General features: G+C 40.9%; 1 long non-coding RNA gene across 1 annotated transcript; it reads left to right on the forward strand.

The window, feature by feature from the left end:
* Nucleotides 1–3,855: 3,855 nt before the first annotated feature.
* LOC141048344 (uncharacterized) lies at nt 3,856–4,896 on the forward strand. The gene is made up of 2 exons (XR_012220034.1): nt 3,856–4,075; nt 4,238–4,896. It is a non-coding gene; the product is annotated as an uncharacterized lncRNA (long non-coding RNA).
* The last annotated feature ends 1,264 nt before the right edge of the window (nt 4,897–6,160 follow it).

Below are 6,160 nucleotides of genomic sequence, written 5' to 3' on the forward strand. Positions count from 1 at the left end.
TTTTGTTGATTGTGGCCTCTCAGCCTGTATGCTCCAAGAGAGACAGGATGTCATGCTGTTTAGTGATGCACAAAAGTTATAGCAGCCACGGCCATGGTGGTGAATAGCAAATTTGGGATAAGGAGGAGGAAGCTGATGATGTGGCACAATTACCGCTAAGTCTTGTTGCTGTTAAGTCACAAAGTTAGGAGGACAAGTGCGAGGTGGTGGAAGACAAGGTAGTGGCAGTCGAAGTCACTGACCCAACCTGGGAAGCTGGCATACAGAGCGAGGCCAGCAGCGCTGAGGGGAAGATATCAGCAGCACCGAAACAGACAGGAAAAGGCAATGGGGTGATCAGAGGGAGAAGGCAGGCAACTCTTACGCAGAGAACTGACAGCCCTGAATTTCTCCATCAAAGAATTAAAGTGTTCCCCAATCTGGGACTTTTCTAAAGAGAGTTATGAGACAAGCAAAATGGCCATTTGCAACCTCTGCCATGAAAATATCAGCAGAGATCTGACCACTAAGAACCTAACCACCACCAGCATGATCAGGCACATGTCATCTAAACACCTACCTTGGTTGACAGAAAGCCTGGTTACACAATTGATGCTATCAGGTGACACTACTGCCTCTTCCCCTGAGCTAAGTGTTTCCAAAACCCCTGTCAAAAACACTGATGCAGATGTCTCTTACCCTGCACCTATCCTTGCAGATTCTGACTTACCATCATTGGGGACTTCCAAATCCTTGTCCCAGCAAAGCATTCAGCTGTCCCTACCCCATGTATTAGAATGAAAAAAAAGTTCCCAGCCACCCACCCAGCAGGCATATTTCCTGGCTGCTTGCTGTGGAATTGTTACCATTTGAGATGGTAGACAAGGAAGATTTCTACAGACTCATGGTGGCAGCTGTCCCTCGGTACTCGGTCCATAGTCACCAACCATTTCCCCGTGTGGCATCCCCGCCTTGTACCAGCATATGTCTAACAACATCCCCCATGACCTTATCAATGCACTTAATGGCATTGTCCACTTAACAACTGACACATGGACATGTGCTTGAGGCCAGGGATGCTACATTTCTCTGGTGGCACACTGAACATTGCGCAGGCGGGGACCAAGTCACACACTTGTATGGCATATGTGCTCCAAATGCTGAGGATTTCTGTCCCTTCTTCTATCAGGGTTTTGTCTACCTCCTACAGCAGATCCTGGATCCCCTCCTGTTCCTCCTCATCCTCATCTCCAATGTAGTATATCTAAGCAAGTCGTCCACATCAGATGGAAGCTGGAAGCTCTGCAGCACTGCCTCAGTGAAGCGGAAACAGGTTCTGTTGAACATAAATTGTCTAGGAGACAAACTGCACACCATGAAGAGTTACTTAAATGAATAACAGACCAGACAGATCTGTGGTTTTGGCCACTGAATCTCCAACCCTGCATGGTCATGTATGACATATGACAATGGGTGTATCCTGTTGGTGGCTGTCAAGCTGGGCAAGCTCACACATGCATGCCATGATTTTCACATGTGTCCAACTTGGTAGTTCAGTGGTTTTTGAAAAACATACCCAGATTTGCCAGAGCTTTTGGTCAAGATACGCCATGTCAGCACCCTTTATTGCAAGTCGGCTATAGCTGCCGTGGCTCTGACAATGCTGCAGCAGTGCATACAAGTATACAAGTAATAGCTCACCAACTGGTGTGCAATATCACCATGCGCTAGAACTCTACACTGCAGATGCTGGCCAGGCTTTGTGAGCAGAAGGGGCTAGTGGCTGAGTGCAGGAAAAAAAATTGATCCAGTTCCTGATATGTTACAGATAAAATCCAAGATTTATTCTTATTAATTTAGAAACGAAATATACAAAAAAAATTTGCCAAAGGATATTTGGAAAAAGAGGGGGGAAATAATGGAGGACATACATTCATCATACTCGTTTCGAACAGGACATGTTCTTAGACTTTGTGGTTGAGTACCAGCTCAAACACGCCCATCCATATTATGGTCAGCCTCCGCACATAACTGAAGAGTGGGCATGGATGTATGACATTTGTTTGGTTCTCCAAGACTTTGAGGACTCCACAAAGATGATGCGCTGTGATGATGCCATAGTCAGCACAACTCTCCTGCTTCTGTGCTTACTTAATTACACAATTAAACATGAAACTTTGCATGAGGACTAAGTGGGGAATGATGAGGACATAACAGAGGTTGTAGCCAGTCCAGCCTCCTCTCATTTACCCAGTGCTGATTGGGTAACAATTAGGAGGTGGATGCTGAGGAGGAACAAGAGTTGATGGCTAGCGCAACAGAGACTAGTAGCCACAAAACCTTTGTTCTGTCTCTCCTACGTGGATGGGCTGAGCATGAGAATGAAGAGGAAGAGAGGGAAGAGATGGAGATGGAGAGTCAATATCATGGTGGAGCCAGGGAAGTGTTGTCTGCATGAAGCTTGGCACATTTGGCTGACTTTATGTATAATTACTTTTCCCGTGACCCTCGTGTTACATTCATCTTGGCAAAAGAAGAGTAATAGTTGTTCACCCTGCTAGACCCACACTATAAGGAGAACTTTACATCTCTTCTACCTGAGGTGGAGAGGTCTTTTAAAGTGGTGATATACCAAAAGTCCATTGTAGAAAATATGTTGAAAAAATTCCCATCAGACAACGCTGAGGGCAAGCTTCCCTGCCAACCAAGGAAGAGAGGCCAGGGAGACACTCCAGAGGCAGAAGTACACTGACAAAGACATGGGCCAATTTCATGACACCAATTCAGCAACCAGGTCCTGATGACCAGGTATTTTTGACAAGGAGGGAAAAGTTTTTAAAGATGGTCGAGCAATACCTGGCAGACCAAACCAGCATACTGCCTAATTCTGCTGCAACTTTCAACTATTGGGTCTCAAAGCTAGACACCTAGCATGAGCTGTTCCTCTATGCATTGGAGGTGTTGTACTGCCCTATACATTAGCATCTTGTCCGAGTGGGTTTTTAGTGCCATCAGGGGGTCATAACAGACAGACACTTTTGCCTGTCGACAGAGAATACAGATAGGCTTACTCTTATAAAAATGAACAAAGTCTGGATTAGCCCACACTTTTCCACAACATCAGATGACAGCAGCATAGAAAGTGTTTGTAATATTCAATATTTTAATGAGGCCTGTTTGTAATATTCAATATTTTAATTAGGCCCACCAGTTGTTGATTTTCAGGTTTCAATGGGTGACCCTAATCATATTTTCTTTCTGGCTTTGCATTTTCTGCAAAGCCTTAATGACTGTATATTAGCAACACTTTCAAAAAATTTTTATTGAAAATGTTATGGATTCAATGACTCATCCATACAGTTATCATGGTTATTGTTGCATTATGTTGGTATGTAAAGCATACAAAAAGCGTAGAAAAATAATTCAGGAATAGATTACTCATCATATAGCATTATGTTCTTTATGTCACATTTTTGTGGTATATAACAAAAGAAAAAAAAGAATTAAAAAAATGTGCTTGTTTCTTCACATTTCTTACCCATACACTATTATATGTCTGGAGTATGGTACATTTTGCTGCTATATAAGCCTAAATATGTTTTTTTCTAAATTTTAGCCCTATTACTCACCTGTAGGGTAGTACATCTTCTTGGGTACATTTATTTGCTATATAAGTCTCAAAACACTTGTTCAAAATTTAATTGGTATTATATTGCTTACCTATAGACTATTCCATGGTCTGGAGTCCATTTTGTTGGTATATAACCCTCAAAAAACTTGTTCTAAATTTACCGGTATTATATTGCTCACCCATAGGGTATTACATTTTCTTGGGTACATTTTGTTGCTATAAAAGCCTAAAAAAAAAGTTTTAACCCTCCGTCAGGCGCAATAGATCTGACAGGCACACAGTAATTAGTTTCACTTCTCTCTCCTTGCCCACTTATCAGAAAACCCCACCCCTCCTAGTTATCTCCTGACTCTACAGGCTCTGTGAAACCTGATATCACAGTGACTCAGCAGACCTTCTAGTGAGCAAATATCAACACTTTGGCTTCTCAGGCACATTGCGCCTGATTTCAACACAAATTGAAAGGTTAGTATTTTCTTTTTTTATTCATTACGATTGTGTATTTAGCTTGTTTTATGAAGGATTAATGCTAAGTTAGTGTACATAAGTACTGTTTTCTTAGACAAAAGGAGGGTGGCTTCTAAGGCACATTGCGCCCTAACACATACTCTTTCTCTCTTGCTTCAGATTTTCTGCTGCAATGGCCAGAAAACAGTATGATTCATCTAAACCCCTTCATTTAGAAGAAATGAAGATTTTTTTGTTAGAAGTTGATGAGGAAGAACCAGCAGTAACTGAGGATTTAGAGGAATCTAGTGACATTTCATCTGAAGATGAGGTAGCAGAATGTAACACTGATTCTGGAACAGAGCAGGATGGTGATGACACTGATACAGAGGAAACAGACACAGATCTAGCTTATTATTTGGGCAAAGATAAAAATACAAAGGACGTCCCAAGGACGTTCCAGAACAAACACCGACTCTACCACCTTCTAAAAGACGCAGTTGTACTACCTGCTCATTTGTATCTGGTTTCAGAAGGCTTTCTAAATATGACTGCAAAATATGTAAAGAATCAATCTGCCTTTCCCATGCAACTTTCGTCTGCCAGCCTTGCTTTTCTAAGTGTACCTGTGCTGCTTCTGCTGCAATTGAAACCACTGAAGATGAGTAGAAAATAATTAAGTAACATCTAAGTGCAATATCCTTTGTTTTTTTCCATAATTTTATATTTAAGCAATAGTTAAGTAAAGATAACTGGAGCCTATTTGGCGGTACTACCGAAAAGTGGTACTTTTAGTTTTAATAAGTTTATGGTTAATAAATGTTTTTTTTTGCATCTGATTTGGTGTAATCTATTTTAATACATTCCTATGAAGGTCACTGACTACTTCTATAGTCCTGAAATTGAAATATGTAGCTACTATAGGTGGTTTTCTGACCTGTGCTTGTCAGGCACATTGCGCATGAACTGAGGAGAATCTATATTGCGCCTGACGGAGGGTTAAAAAATGTATCAGTGTTATATTGCTCATCCATAGATTTTTACATATTCTTGTGTAGATTTTGTTGTTATGTAAGCCTGAAATATATATATATATGCTCCCTTACTTGTACCTTCAGTTCTCTTGTGGTAAGACCTGCATAGATCTTATGGCAGGAACATTCAGGTTGATATATGATGCCTCTGGAGCTGCAACTTAGATGTTTCCTTATATCATAAGTCCTGGTGTCATCAAAATTCTGAAATGTTATAGCCTTAATTAGATTCAAACAGGATTTACAAAGTCTACAAGGACAAAAACCATTGTTGACCGAGTTGTTAGTAATTTTTTTATTATTATTACTGTCTGGTTTGTAAAGGCTGTGGACTAAGGGGTCTTTTAAGGTTTTTACAATGTCTTGCCACCGTAGAAGGAGCAGGGGGAAGAATACTTGATAGAATGGGATCCTTTAGAAAAACATTCCAATGTTTCTTCAAAACCAATGTAAGTTGGTTCCATTGGTTGTTATATGTCAATATAAAATGTACTTGTCCATCATTATTCACCCCAATCTTTTTATCGGTGTCATAAATCAATTTTTCTGTAGATGTTTTCTTGGCTCTCATAAACTCATGTTTAATCTGTTCAGGGGTGTAGCCTCTGTCAAAGGCCTGTGTATCCGTGCTTATCACTTTTTGCCCTCAAGAACTGGTCAATAGGAATCCCCTTTATTGTGGACATAGGGTGGGAAGACTGCGTGGAGGAGGGAGTTGGCCAATGTGGGTTTTCTGTAGATATCTGTATTAATCTGTTCGTCTGCTAAAACATTAATTTTGAGATCCAAAAAATCAAGATCTCTCCCATACTTATAGGCGAGTTTTATAGTTAGATCATTCTTGTTAAGGACAGCCATCAAAGTTTCTAATGCCTCTACCATCCCTTCCCATACAAACCATACATGTAGCGCATCCACCCATGCAGCAGATTGATCTCAGGAATTCCCTCCCCCTGAATATTTCCTTCTCCTATGCCTCTAAAAAAAAGTTGGCATAGTAGGGGGCACACAAGGCCCCAATAGCGGTGCCTTGTAGTTGTAAATATATTTTGTTATTAAAAATAAACAC

The sequence above is a fragment of the Dendrobates tinctorius genome, unplaced genomic scaffold (genome assembly GCF_039654945.1).
Source record: "Dendrobates tinctorius isolate UK_male_01 unplaced genomic scaffold, ASM3965494v1 ptg000134l, whole genome shotgun sequence".
NCBI lineage: Eukaryota > Metazoa > Chordata > Amphibia > Anura > Dendrobatidae > Dendrobates > Dendrobates tinctorius.